Here is a 15,035-nt window from a genome sequence, read left to right on the forward strand (position 1 = left end):
TTAGGCAGAAATGCACATCCGGGCTCAAGGGTCGCAAGGCTGAGGAAAAGCGGCCATGAACCACACGCCCCGTCTTCGCCGGGTACACGGGAATCAGATTTCTTGCTCTTACTTTTTATAGTGCTGTTCTCACTAATCTGAGGCTTTCTCCCTCTCTGCTACTGGTCATAAAGAATAAATAAAGCCTGGGAAAATTGCTTTTCTGAACCTTACCCAAAGTCTTAAAATCTGCCGTGAGTCCTGGGGCCACACATGACTACTTTTCCCCTTCAGTGTCCCTTATCTGTCACCTAGAATGTCTATGTTCAGACAGCACGCGCAGGCTCAACCTTGACACAACCAGCATCTGCCTTTTTTGTCCAAGGCAGAGTTTTGGCAACGGCTTTCCAAGATCCTGAGGTGGAAGTCAGAGGAGTCACTCCGTCCCTCTAGGATTTAGCACATGCAGCAGGACACAGTGACACCTGCTCAGATTGTCACAGAGGGTGTGGTGAGCTGTAGGCTGACCCAAGAAGGTCTGTCAGCCGGTTATGGGCACTGGGTAGGATGTGAGTGAAAACACAGGGCTTCCCTACCAGAGAACATTTCAGAGCTTTTGTGTGCCAAAGCAAAGGAGCTCAATGGTGCGCATCTCTAGGGCTCCTTCCCGCTCAGACATGACTGACCTCCTCAATGGTCAAGGTAAAAAAAGCAAAGGGATGAACATGGACTGAGGGCAATATCCCCTGTGTTGTGGAGAGGGGAGGATTGTGGACTTGGAAGCTAATGACCCCCCAGCAGGTTATCTCCTTAACCTTCCGGGTCAACGGTTTTGTGTGAAATGAAGACAATCGCTGATGCGTTAGCAATGTTGTTTCTGTGTGAAGCAGATGTCTAAGTGAAATAAGGACAAAGTACACTCAGTTCCAACTTGGTGTGTTATTGCACATAATCTGGGAGGTGGAGGCAGGAGACTGTATAGTAAGTCTGAGGCCAGCCTGGGCTATATGAGACTTTCTGAAAAACAAAAGTAGATGGATGGACGGATGGGTGGGTGGGTGGATAGATAGATATGCAATATACTTGGTTTGAAAAGTAAATATACGTGTGTAGTAGCATGTCAGAGCAGCAGGGTGAGTGATAAAGTTGAAATCCAGAAGCCAGTGTAGGGCTAAGCTGAAGTTTCCCTCAACCCCTATATGTCCTCTAGGAAGAAGGGCTCTTCTCCAAGTATTTTCATTCAATGAGATATAAGAAAAGAGATGACATCCGTTTCAAAGATTAAAAATGTGCAACCTGGTAAAAGTCATTTCAAAATTCTTCCCATGGCAATGGTTGGCATAGGAGGTGGGGACGCCTTTTGGCAAGGCCTGGTCAAGCTGTACAGCCCTGGCTGTGACGGGGTGGGTGAGGGACCCCTCGCTGGCATCAAGCTCAGAGTTTATCAGCTGCTGCAGGCGGCTCTGTTCATTGACCACAGGGTTCTACCCTTGTGAGTGTCCCAGAATAGCCGCTGCTACCTGAGAGCAGTCTGTCCTCAGGGACTGGTTATTGTCCCAGATAAACAGCGAAGCCTCTGCCAGCACGTAATGGCTGTATTTAACTCTGATAAGTGATGGGCAGCAGTGTTCAAGTGAGTGGATTTCTACTAGGGCCAGAATAATTGGGCAAAGGCAAGCCAGCTTGGCAGTGGGCATTTCTTGTCCATCATAGGGTTGATGCCATGGGGTTTTAGACACCTGGGACAAATATGACAGACAACAGGGGCTTGCCTTATAAATAAGCAAGACAGGACAGGCCTACTAGATTTTGATTATGCAAATTACAAAGGTACTTAAGAAACGAGATAAGAGTAAAAATCTGGATATTAGCCTAGATTAAAAGAGGGACACTTCCAGGCAAAGATGGCATCTCACATCACAAAAAGGTTAGCCTGGAACTGTTGGGTTTAAGATGAGACCGGTTTTGTTGTTGGTTTTTCCAGGTCCACACTTACTTTTGGGAGTGGTTATCTGGAAATTTTCTAAAATGCAACAGCATGCATCTTGGGTCGTAACTCAGAGAGGACATGTTTTGAGAGTGTTAGCATTAAAGAATTTACCAGTGTCAAGGCTCAGTTTTGCTGTCAGCCCTTTGAAAAATGTTATGTGGCAAAGGAAGATGGGTAATTAAATCACATTTTCAGTAATGCTTCCCCGGTGAACTTGCCAGGTGGACAGAGTATCTCTCAGCCATTTCAGTATGCAATTGTCGTTCCATGAGAGGCTGTTTCACTCTTCTGGGTAGAAAGGGAAGGCATGAAAAAAAATAGAGAAGGCATGTCTGGAATTTGAGGACAGCTGGCCACCCATACCCCATAGAGACCAAGCATGGCAGTTCTAGGATTTGTATATGGGAAATACACAGTACAAGACATGGGTGTGTGTGTGTGTGTGTGTGTGTGTGTGTGTGTGTGTGTGTGTGTGTGTGTGTGATACTCCAGGGAACATGGATGATATCCTGCCTTTAGACAAACCCATCATTCAGAGTAAACACAAACTGTAAGGTACAAGTATGGACACTTTCCCAGAATCCTTTGCTTTCAGAGGCACTCCAGAAATCTCTGCCACAGAGATGTGTATGTGGGTACTCATGTCCACAGGAGCAAAAGAAACTCTTAAACTCTGGACTTGAAGGTCCAGAAAGGGCACCTTCCTTATGCAGTGACAACAGATTAATATCCGTTGCTCAAGGTGCAAGACTGTATATTTGGTACTGACCTTTGTCAAAAGGTCCCCTAATCAGCCTGAGGGAGATGAGAGATGCAGTAGAGAGTCCCACTCAGGCTCCCCTCAGCAAGCCTTGGGGAAGGGCCAGTGAGAAACATGTCCAAGAACGCACAGGCAGCTAAGATGGGCACCCCGGACTGCCTCTCCCGTTTCTCGTAGTTTCTGCTCTGTGCAGATGCTGACATTTAGGCACTGGGGACAGTTTTTCCGCAGGAGTCTTCTGTGCAGCAAAGGTCCTCAGCTTCCTGACATGACCACTTTCTAAATCCCCAAGGCTGGTTCTCCCCTGCTCTTCAGGTCTCCTTACATTACCAACAATGAAAACCAGGAGAGCCCACACTGGCCCCCGTGGCACTAACCAGGCTCACGGCCTGGGGCACCAACAAGGGGGCTGCCTTGAGCTAGTGAAAGAGGCTTACTTTAAAACCACCCCCCACCCCCCACCCCACCTCAGAAGTTGCCAGCAGAAAGAGACTGCCACCCTCAGGCCCTTGGGGATGTCCCAGGTGCACACATGTGCCAAGAAACGAAAGCAAGGGCACACACGGTCTCCTTCGCACACTCTTAAAATAAGCTCCGTGTAAGCAGGCTTGCAAAGTAGCAGGCCCGGGGCTGCAAAAAATAGAACACCATGCAGCTGCACCCTTTGGAACTTGGGGGGAAAACACATATTATTTACCAGACAATAATAGATACCAGAGAATAATAATGATTATTATAGTGTTGGTGATGGCAAGCGCTGTGCTTTGGGTTCCAGAACGGCTCTCATTATAAGCCCGATTTCCCAGTCTCTTATGAAAGCCTAGACATTTCCTCCACATAGGCTGATGCTGGGCATATTTGGTCTTTGTCCAATGGTGATTTGAATACAAAGACACTTATTTGAGAGATATTCCTTCCTCTCCCCCTCCCCCAACCCACCCCCCACCCCCCCCACCCCCCGCTTTGGGTTGTGATTGCATTAAAGAAAAAACGCTATATACATCACAGAGCAAACAGTTGTAACAATTGAAAATGGTGGTGTCTCCCCGTCACTGGAAGGAAATGTTAAAACCCCTCTTCTTTTCTTTTCCCTTTAAAAGGAAGAATTTGGACGCCCCCCACCCCCACCCCTGCCTCCCAGCTCCAAGATGTGGTCACTCTTGGTCCCAGGCCCAGAGGTGGGGATATTTCCCGGCCTCCTCAGCAGCCTCTGGGCTGTGCTTGACAGAGCAAAGGAAGTGTCCCCAGGAGAAGTGGCCCTGTGTCTTCTAATCCACTTTTCATTGCTCAGCTCTTGGGCAATCTCCTATGGCTTCTGATGTGCTGCGGTTTCTTGATGGTTTTGTTTTGGGGTCTCATCCTCCAGACAGAGAGGAGGGTTAGGGGATGCGAACTCTGCGTTCATGGATAAACATCCCCATATCCAAACCTGTCTGTGCCAAATGAAAAGATTTCCATGGCCTTGTAACTCCTCCCCCATTGCATATCTGTGGCCTTTTGCGTTTTCACTCCGGTTATTTAATATACATATTAAATGCACAGGGGTCTGGTGGTTTAATGTGATTTGGGGAACTCAGGCATTTCCTGCCGTGAACACTGAGAATTTCAAACCTTGTTTTTGGCTGATGATTGTTATCAGCGCCGTTAACACCAGGATTTGAACAGCGGGGTTCAAAGCACAGCCTTCTGCAGAGTCTTCCCAGCAAGCAGCTGACCTCCCTGCTCTCAGGCTAAGATCCTGGTTTGCACACCTTGAGCGGGTTCTGGGCTCCAGGGCCTCCATTTCTCCTTCTAGAAAGTGGAATTGTCATATTTCATCCCTGGGGTTCCCTTCGACTCCTAAATCGTATCACCTCTGTGAAATTATTTGTTCACTATTCTGAGATTTACAACCATCGATCTCAATGGTTGTAAAGACGTATATGAGTCTTGTGTTAGCACCTCACATTAGCCAAATTTTACCCTTTCTGACAACCACATTTATCGGCGGAGGGCCTCTTTGGAGACGTAGTGGAAGAAGCTACTTAACTCATTCATTTGACAAAACAGTGGAACACCCATGGCCAGCCGGCCGCTAATGTAGACAGGAGAGGTAGACAGCCGGCCCAGGCCCGAGCCCTCGGGGACCGCACACTTGGCAGGGCAGGCTCCTAACTGGCTGCTTCGTGGGAATGCCTGATTCTTCGAGGAGGCTGTGCTTCAGGCCAAGGGCCTGTTAGCAAACAATGGAAGCCCATAGGATGCAGAGGTGGAGCCTCAAGTATGTGGTGAACGTGGGGGTGGCAAGGAACCAGTTTACAAGTTCGGTTTGGACCCTCTGGCCACGTTCGCTAGGCGTGGGTGGTTTGTTGTCTGCCCATCTTGTGCTCCTGTGTTGCTCTGATGTGAAGAGCTCTCGGTGGCCTACCTTTGACAGGTAGGACCCACAGATGGGGGCAGCTGTTTCTTCCAGCTTAGTTACCTCCATAGGAAATTCCGAAGAAAAGGGTATGTGCATGCATGCATGCGTGTGTGTGCGTGCCTGTGTGTATGTGTGTGTGTGTGTGCGTGCCTGTGTGTCTGTGTGTGTGTGTATGTGTGTGTGTGCGCGCGCGTGCCTGTGTGTATGTGTGTGTGTGTGTGTGTGTGTGTGTGTGTGTGTGTGTTTTCTACCAATATGACTTTGTTTACTAATCGTGACTCTCTGCGACCTCAAACACCGGAGTTAATACGTGAAGGACGGCAATGAGGTTTGCAGATCTGGGGTCTCTCTATGACCTTGCCTGGCTTTGGAGTGACCCTGGGCGACTCAAAAGACCTCCTGCTGGTTAATCATGTAGTCACGTGGAGGCCGAAAGCTGCTGGTTGCAAAGGATGCTGTGGTCTTTGGGGAGGGCGTGGCCCGCCATGCTCATTATGGTTTTCCAAAGAGGGCTCGAGTTTCAGTTGCTCACACAAAGCGGGCAGGACCGATCCTGAGCAGACTGAATGAAGCTCTCTGAGATCATGCTGCTGAGGCCTCGGCTCTGGGACTCCGCTCAGGGTGAACTAGTGCTGGGGGCTGCTGCTCTCTCACTCCTGCTGGGTCTCTGGGCTTGGCAGGGTGGGAGGAGGCGGGTGGGTGGGGAGAGATTTGGTCCAGTGCATTCTCATGGCTCCTTCTCATCTTTTCCCAGGAACACTCGCTCCCAAGGTACCTTGCATGGTGAGAGGGCGTGGAACAAATCATGTCATGCCATCCAATGACACCAGCTGGTCAGCTTACCACCCCCCTCTGGCTAAAATTCAAGCAAATAACACAGCTTCCTGTCATTAAACATCTTGGAGGAAGCAGCCCTCCCTGGTGGCCTCCAGGCCAGAGAAGCCAGCTCGTCTTGGACCCACCAAGCTTGGGCCCAGCATTCCTGCTCCCCCCCATCTCTGCTTCTCCCCAGAGGAACTTAGGGATTTCGCTGGTCGGAAACAAACAAACACTACCAACACACCACAAGGACCAATGTAGGTATTCTCACCCCATCTTCAAGGCTCTACGGCTGAGGCCGGAAGATGTTAGGGACTGGAAAACAAGAACCTTTTTTAAATCTTTTTAAGAACTGCTGTGGTTTGCTGCTACGATAAGAATTGTGATTTGCTTTTATGGTTTAGGAACAGAACTGTTCACGTTTTGGTGAGGAGAAGGGATGGTGCTGGAGTCCCAAAGCTTCAGATTCGTCTCTACCCCAGCCCACGATGCACTTTTAAATGAAGAGGTAGAATATTTTATTGGCTAATAAACTTTTCATGTTATTTTTTACAAAGGCCACCTTTATCCTTTTTGATGCCATATTTTCAGTGTTACACTTTTATGGCTTTTAATTTTCGATCCGCCAGATGTGAGAAGCAGCATGGATAGTTTATACTGTGGTTTTACAGAGACCGAATGCCAGGAGAACTCGGTAAATGTTTATTCTTCTCAGCTTTCTCTTGAAATGCCCCTAAATAGCGCCCCATTTGGGAACAGTGGAAGAGTGTTGAACTGAAGACCGAAATGCCCTCAAGGTGTAATATAATCTGAGGGGGGAATATTTGCTGGGCGTCAGGAAAGACTCGGATGAAATTTCAACCCTGATGGTTTTCGGAGATCCAGGAAGTCAGTGAGACAATCTCTCTATACGCAGAGTCCTTTCATGATAATTGGAATGGTATGGACGAACCAATGAAAACAAGAGGGAAAGTGAGAAAGATCGCCCGGGATTCCGTTTCACTGTTTGCTTTCTCCTGTCGTGCTGAAGAGAAATGTGCAATTCGATCCTCGGTCAGTGGGTGGAGGATAACAGGGTAGATTTACTTGTGTGCACTTGTACAGTTGTAGTGGGAGTCCAGAAGTCCTCTAGAACATGTGTGCTGGCACTGAGTCCGTGAGACAGTCGTGGAGTGCCCCAGTCTGATGAGTATAGAAAAAAAGAAAAGAAAAGAAAAAAAATTCAAAAAAAAAAGAAGAAAACCTTAAAAAAAAAAAAATCAAATCAAATCACCTTGTGATTCAGTGTATCTGTTTACTAACTCAAATAAAAGCAATTGTTCCCTCGGGAGGGGGTCCGGGTGCCCCACCCCTCCAGGCCACGGAGCCTCAGCAGGAGGGTGGCAGTCATGGTGGGGGGGCTGGCAGGGCTGGTGTCCCCGTGCTTTGCGGCACTGGGGCCGTGGATGCGTGTACATACTGTATTTCTATATACTCTTTGTACAGTCGAGGCAAGCTACTGTCTTACAGGTGCTCCTTATTTATTAGAGCCGAGAGAGCTTGGGGGATACACCTGGCGAGCAAGCTCGCTTTTTAAACATGAAGGGGGGGGGGGGCGGGCAGGGGAAGGGAGGCGGGAGGGAGGGGATTGCTCACAAGCCCAGGGAGAGATTTATAAAAAGGGAACGAAAAAAACAACTTCCAACAACAAGTTAAACCAGCCAAGACCCCAACACCAAACCCACCTGTGAGGAGGCTGCAGCCCCTCTGGGTTCTCCTCTTCCTGCGGTGTCAGATTCATCAGACAAAATAAATCTCTAAGAAACAACAACAGCGCACCTACATGTGCTTACTTGGCTTTTCTCATTATTATGATCATTGTTATTTGCCTTGTTATGGAAAGTACCTGTTCTTGCCCCCTCAGCCCCTGGAAACAGTTTTTAAAACCACATGATGAAGTATGGGGCCGCATGGCCCTGCCGAAGCCACTGTGGATCACGCACCTCTGTGGCCCACACTGCCATATCAGGGCCAGCTCCCCCCCCCCCACACACACACTGTGACCATTGCGGATGGCATGGTGTGTGCACAGTGAGTTCCAGGGCCTGTGAGCTCTGCTGTCCACGTGCCTGAGTCCTGGCCTCAGCTCTGAGACTCTGGCATGTGATGGACATAAGCACTTGCCTTGGGTTCCAATCACAGCACACCCCATCGCCCCCCCCCACTTGACCACTTGACCCCACCTCACCCTCTTGCTCCATGGGTTCACGGGGAGTGGGGGAGGGCAGGGGGGACTTTGGTTGCATCCTTGCACAGATGGAACGGGTTCATCTGGAAACATCGGAGTTCAACATCAGGAGATTCCTAAGGTAAAACATGCATCAGTTGTGGTTCTAATCAGTGTAAATTGAATCCAGTCCTCAGATTCTGAGTGAAAACAACACAACTTCAAACTTAGAAAAGCCACTGGCTGTCCATGATCCCACAACTAGTTAATTTGGTGTGTCAAAAACAAATGTTCATTAAAACATTCGACACTGTCGACTGATCCTCCAAGTGGCCAGTTCGTGGAGTCTGGAAGCCCTGCTCTCCTTCTCTTCTGGAGCCTGGAAAGCTCTTGCAGGCTTCCAGTTGAAGGCTCGCATTTATGGAAGTGACTCCATGTGAACTCCACAGTGGCAGGCCTAGTGAGGATAAAGACATGTCAAGACCCGGGGCACCTTGTGTGGCTGTCTGGGTCAAAGTCCCTGATAGTATTATTCATCTAGACTTGGCCATAGAGACAGGCATCCAGGATATTGATCTTGCTTTTGTCTGTCATCCAAGATTGTCGAGCAAACATTTTGACCCTCCTGGAAACAAAAGGTCCCTTTGTTCCCATGGGAAGAGTCTGTGGCATCTCATTAGCCACCGGTGCCCTTTCCCCCTTCCTCTCTCCTGATCCTGGTGCGCTCTGAATGCATCCCTCTCTGGAGCTGTCAAAACCACATACAGAGAGAACCAGAACAATCATGGAAGCAAGAAGCAGCGTGTGGTAAACACGTGAACAGGAGCTCACTTCCTCTTTGTAGCTACCAGGGAGGAAAGGCCTGTTTTCCTTCATCACATACAAAGGAGCCAGAGCTCAGTGGGTTTAGTTACCAGCCAAAGTCACACACCTGGCAAACTGCAAGCCTAGCTAGACCAGCATCTGACCTAGGAGAGCTGCTGACATCCTCAGGAAGAGTCACTTGGATGTCCTTTAAATTTGCAGCAGGGAGGGGGCTGGAGAGATGGCTCAGAGGTTAAGAGCACTGACTGCTCTTCCAGAGGTCCTGAGTTCAATTCCCAGCACCCACATGGTGGCTCACAACCATCTGTAATGAGGTCTGTTGCCTTCTTCTGGCCTGCAGTCATACATGCTGTATACATAATAAAGAAATAAATCTTTAAAAAAAAATTTGCAGCAGGGAGCAATGGTGAGCAGTGGCGCACGCCTTTAATCCTAGCAGAGGCAGGCAGATCTCTGTGAGTTCCAGGCCAGCCTGGTCTACAGAGTGAGTTCCAGGACAGCCAGAACTATGTAGAGACACACTGTCATAAAAAAGAAACAAAACAAAACAAACAAACAACAACAACAACAACAACCTAGTAGTGATTCAGTTGTATGTGAAGTGGCCTCTGTTTTAGACCATTGGTGCTCAACCTGTGGTTGGGACCCTTTTGTGAGTCAAATGATGCTCCTACAGGGGCCACCTAAGGTCATCAGAAAACACAGATGTTTATATGACAATTTATAACAGTAACAAAATCACAGTTATGAAGTAGCAACGAAAATAATTTTATGGTTGGGGGTCATCACGTCATGAGGAGCTATATTAAAGGGTCTCAGCATTAGGAAGGTTGAGAACCGCTGTTTTAGACTAAACTGTGGGGTGAGTGATGGAAGGTATTGTCTACAGCAGCTTACTAGAAGTGGAGTAGCACTGTGATTGTATTCTGAGAAGTGCAGCAGGCTGTATTTTTCTTAAAAGTTGTCAAATCCCACGGAGCACACCGCACATGCCTGCTGCCTCAGGCAGACTGGAGGAGAATGACACTCACGGGCTCGGAAGGCCCAGAGGCTTCTTCTCCTGCTTACCAGGAAGTCAGGGCTATGAACCAGCTGGACCACTTCCTGGTCTCACCACAACTTTGCTTGGATGTTTCCTGGGGCTTATATAATTGTACCCGTGGACCCTGCAGTGAAGGTTGAAAGCCAGCTTCCCTCACAGCTGGAGCTGCAGGCAGGCCCTGGATGCCAGAGCCACAGGCCCAGCTGAGGCCTAGCAGCCTCCCAGCCCTACCTATTCCCTCCCCATGGCCGACCTCACCTACAGCTTGTGTCTGAATTGGGAGCCCGGCTCTCTCCCCACATCCTATGCCTCTGCCTCCAAGGGCTTTTCTTTCTCCCCAGCATGCTGACCTTCATGCCCATGCAGGTCACACCACCTGTTCAGCCTCACGCTTCTCCACGGCCTTTCTGATAAACAGTCTCTGAGAGTGGGGATCATGCCTTATAGGCCTCATTTGCTAGTCTCAGTGAATGGGAAATCATCATTATACATATTTATAATCCGCTGCTTTCAAGGCTCACTTCACATGCCAGCCCTATACACAAGCCTGATTCCCCGAGGTACAATAGGTGGCTTTTCCTCCAGGATCCTGTGCTTCCCATTTAAATGGACTGAGGTCACTTCTGGTGACTTCTACTAGACAGTCTTCCCATGTCCTCTGGGCGCCTCAGAGGCAGGTTCTGTGACCCACCTCACTCTGTATCTGGAAGAATTGCTGAGTACCTTTGGGACAGAAAGTGTTGGCTGAGTTGAATCACTTTGATCCTACCAGCTTAATGCTAGAAGATGTTGGAGAGTAGTGGAACCTGCAAACAGAGGCATGCGCAGTGAGTGTGGGAGACCAGTGTTTCATCTTGTTTTCTGATGCCAGTGCAGAAGAGGGCACAGTTGGTACCCTGTGTGCAGAAGAAGGCATGGTTGCTGCCCTGTGTGCAGAAGAGGGCACAGTTGTTGCTCTTATGTGCAGAAGAGGGCACAGCTGCTCCCATGTACAGAAGAGGGCACAGTTGGTGCCCCGTGTGCAGAAGAGGGCACAGTTGCTGCTCCATGTGCAGAAGAGGACAAGGTCACTGCCCCTGTGTTCCTGTGCTGAACAGAGTCGAGGTCACAGAACAATAACATGTTTCATCCAGAAGAGCCTTAGCAATAAGATCATGCCTTGATCCTTATACTCATTTGTAGATGGCAAGTTAGACTACAAACCCAGAAAGGGACTCTTATTCTGTCTCCCAACACACAGTTACCACCATGTGACACCCTCTTAGTGAAGGAAGAATCTTGCTGAGGAAATAGCTCACACGTTAGGGACTTACTTCACAGAGAGCATTGTGCTAAGGGCTTCATTCACACTCACTTTACCTCTCATCATCATCACCATCACCATCACCACCATCATCACCACCATCATCACCACCACCATCACCATCATCATCACCATCCTCATCATCATCACCACCACCATCATCATCATCACCATCATCATTACCATCATCGCCATCATCACCACTACCATCATCACCACCACCACCACCATCATCATTACTACCACCACCATCATCATTACCATCATCATCACCATCATCATTACCATCATCACCATCACCACCATCATCACCATCATCACCACCACCACCATCACCATCATCACCACTGCCATCACCATCACCACCACCATCATCATCATCATCATCACCACCACCATCATCATCACCACCACCACCACCATCATCATTGCCATCATCATCACCACCATCATCACCATCATCACCATCACCATCATCATTCTTATCACTATCACTACCACCCGAATATCATCATTATTACCATCATCACCATCCCTACTTCACAGCTGAAAAAACAGGCCCATAGATGAAGGGATTTTCTGGCCAAGGCACAACCCAGAAGGGGCTCCAGGGCTTGAGTGGCTTAGTCAGCCTGAGGCACTTGGCAATTATAATCAAAAGTTCAGATCATCTCCATGGTGCCTATACAGTGAGCATAAGATATAAAGGTGCCAAGGACCTTACATTGTGTGTGGGGAGAAAAAATAAAAAACATTATAACTATTTTTCCTGACACCTCGTTCCAAACAAGACCAACTATATGGCTGTCCTGGCTAGCCAGGCAAACCAAGAAACTGGACAGACAAACGTTAAGACTTCTGTGTGCCAGACACTACCACAGTCACAGGGACCAGCTCAGGCAATTCTCAGTGTGAGCCTCATTTCCAGGTGAGGAAAATACAGCCCAGGTGGGGTTCGAGACAGCTGAGATCGGAGCTCTGTGCTCCAGGTACAGTGCTCCTTCAAAGGCTGTAGAAATGCTACAGAGTCCCAGCTCAGTTTGTCACCCCAACCAGTGGGAGCTGTATCTGGTGGCCGCGCTTCAACCTGCAGCCAGTCTTATGAAAATGTATGAGGCTCTCTTTTCTGCTTCCTCTCACACAGATCTGAGTCTCACTAGCAGGCAATGAAGTCTCCAAGAGTCAGTGGCCACTACGGTCAATTGTAATGAACACAGATCCAAAGCTTGCTAAATGCTTCAGCATTGTTAGACCTGCAAGGTAGGTACCAGCATCCTCATTTCACAAGCGAAGAAGCCGAGCACACAGAGACTCGGTGAAGAACCTAGAACCATGTTCAGGCAGTCCAACACCTGAGCCTACCCAGCATGCTCACACTGGGCCATCCTTCTGTGGAAGGGAGAATTTCTGTGCACATGAGTGTTTGTGTGACCAAGTCCTTTTACGGCAATCACTTTCATGAATGCCATCTCATTTTGGGGAATGAATGAAGTATCAACCTTGGAAGCTGACAGGGAGGCTGCAAAAGTAATTGCTTATCCCCCGAGTCATAGAAAAGGCCAAATACCTCCATCTCTTTACCTGAGGAGCCTCCAGTAAATTCTCATCTTGAATGAGCGTTCTGCTTTGTAGACATCACCAGCTTTCTAAGCCTGTGAATAAGAATGTTCCCAAGGACTCTCCCATAGCTCTCTGCTGTACTGATTTCCACCCACTGCTTTCCTGCAGGCAGCCTGGGAACATGAAGCGAGTGGCTGATGTGTGTGGACTGGCGTTTTTTGGTAGGCGGGCTCCTGGCCCCTCTGCTTGCCACCCACGGTCTGAGCCATGGACTGGGTCCCATCAGTCTTTTCTTGTACTGCAAAATCCCCTGTTCTCGGCTTCCTTCGGGACCTCTTGAGGTTGGGGCTGTGGGAAGTCCAAGTGTTTTGAGCAGCAGGTGGGGTTCTCGGCCACAAGGCCAGCTCCCAGCAGATACAGGAAGAGCACGTGTGGGCTTCTGCTTCCAGAAGGCACTGGATTTTGAGGGTAAAAAGGAAAAAAGGTCTCAAACTATGTCCCTTCTCCTGTGTCTCATGTAAACATGGACACTTCACTTGAGTGCTCCACGTAAAATCATTTCTCACTTCTTGTGTTGGAAATGTTTTTTAGGAAAGGATAGGTCTGTGGGTGACTGAGCTCTGGGAGCCTTTGTCTTTCACAAAGCAAAGTAGATGCTGGGCGTATCAGGCCGACCTTGGAACTGTGTGATAGCTCTCCCTCCTGTCTAGGCTTAGTTAGACAAAAGGAATGGATTCTTACAAAGTAGAAATGATGAAAACATATACAGTAGAAAAAAAAAAAAGAGTTTTATGAACCAGCAGGGCCCATCGGAAGCCCTTTACCAACACACTCCTGAGCACCCCAGAACCAGCTCCTCAACCTGCCCTGTTTACCCCGTGTGTCACCTTCACAGGCAGAGGCTGGATTAGAGCTCGGGTTTGAAGGCCAGGAATGCAATAAGATACTTTTATACATATTGATCCTTTAAAAAAGTTTGTTTCCATGAAACTCTAATTCACCCCCCTCCCGTCTTACCCTTCCCCGCCCCCACACCTTCTCTTTTAGATTTTAAGCCTAACCGCTGCACATTTTTAGCCCCGTTCTTTGTGAAATGCTAATCCAGCCCAGGGTTTTCGTTTTCCGGCTGTTACTTTTCAGAAATTGTATATCTGCATAGCAACCCCGAGAGGGCTGCCTCTGTCACGGTATCACATGTCAGGAAGATGAAAAGGACTCCAGATCCAAGCTCTCCACAAACTTGGCCCTCCAATGGGCGGGCGGAGCGCCTTGGCCTGCACATAAATGGCAGCAGAGACATGGAAGGGCCAGAGAGGTGCAAACTTTTATCTTGTTGATGACAGCAAGCGACACATGACCTCAGCTCACTCGGAGGGGACGATCAAACCAGAAACAAAGGCCGTATTTTTTCTTGACTCTCGTCTCCGCTGTCAGCTTCCAAGTGCAACCTGAGCCTGGATTCCGAACCCAGTGTCCAGATTAGAGATTGTTGACTCAGATTTAGTGGTGAAACGTGAGCCGGACCTCTGCTGATGGCAGCCTTGAAGGAGCAGGTTTACTTAAGCCAAGAGAGAGATTGTATGTCAGGGAGCCTGGTTTTTCTTTATCACAAACTTCCTGGTCTGCCTCTACTTTAATAGTTTCCACCACCACAGAGGAGAGAGAGAGAGAGAGAGAGAGAGAGAGAGAGAGAGAGAGAGAGAGAGAGACCCCTTTTCGTTCCATTTCTTCAATGTCATAAATCAGAACATTAACAAGTGTGTGTATCTGGCCTTTGCCACACTCAAAGACACTGAGCTTTCTTTCTGGTGGGCAGCACTTAATAACCAGTGCAGAGCCCAGAGGATGAAAAATGAGTTTGACCTCGACATTTAGAGGCTGTTTCCCAACACCCAGGCTCCAATGCCGGTTACAAACTTGCCTTTCACATCGCTTCCCCATTGCTGTCTCTCTCCGTTTTGACTTTGGCTTCCTCTATGCTTTTCCTTGGCTTCTGATTTCAACCCTCGTTTAGATTCTCTGCGCCTTCGGTAATTTATGTGCAAGATATTTTCCCAACCTCCAAATGTTTTTCCATTTGGCAAAGTGTGTCCTGAAGCCTCCACACAATGTAACTGTAGCGTTCACTTATGCTGGAAAACATAAGCCCG

General features: G+C 48.6%; 1 protein-coding gene across 1 annotated transcript in view; it reads left to right on the forward strand.

The window, feature by feature from the left end:
- The window catches only part of Sobp (sine oculis binding protein homolog), a 172,418-nt gene extending 165,913 nt beyond the window's left edge, over positions 1–6,505 (forward strand). The window contains exon 7 of the mRNA XM_059272458.1: positions 5,885–6,505. The gene's annotated coding sequence lies outside the window, so the exon portion shown is untranslated. The remainder of the gene's footprint in view (positions 1–5,884) is intronic.
- The last annotated feature ends 8,530 nt before the right edge of the window (positions 6,506–15,035 follow it).

The sequence above is a fragment of the Peromyscus eremicus genome, chromosome 8b, assembly GCF_949786415.1.
Source record: "Peromyscus eremicus chromosome 8b, PerEre_H2_v1, whole genome shotgun sequence".
Taxonomy (NCBI): Eukaryota; Metazoa; Chordata; class Mammalia; order Rodentia; family Cricetidae; genus Peromyscus; species Peromyscus eremicus.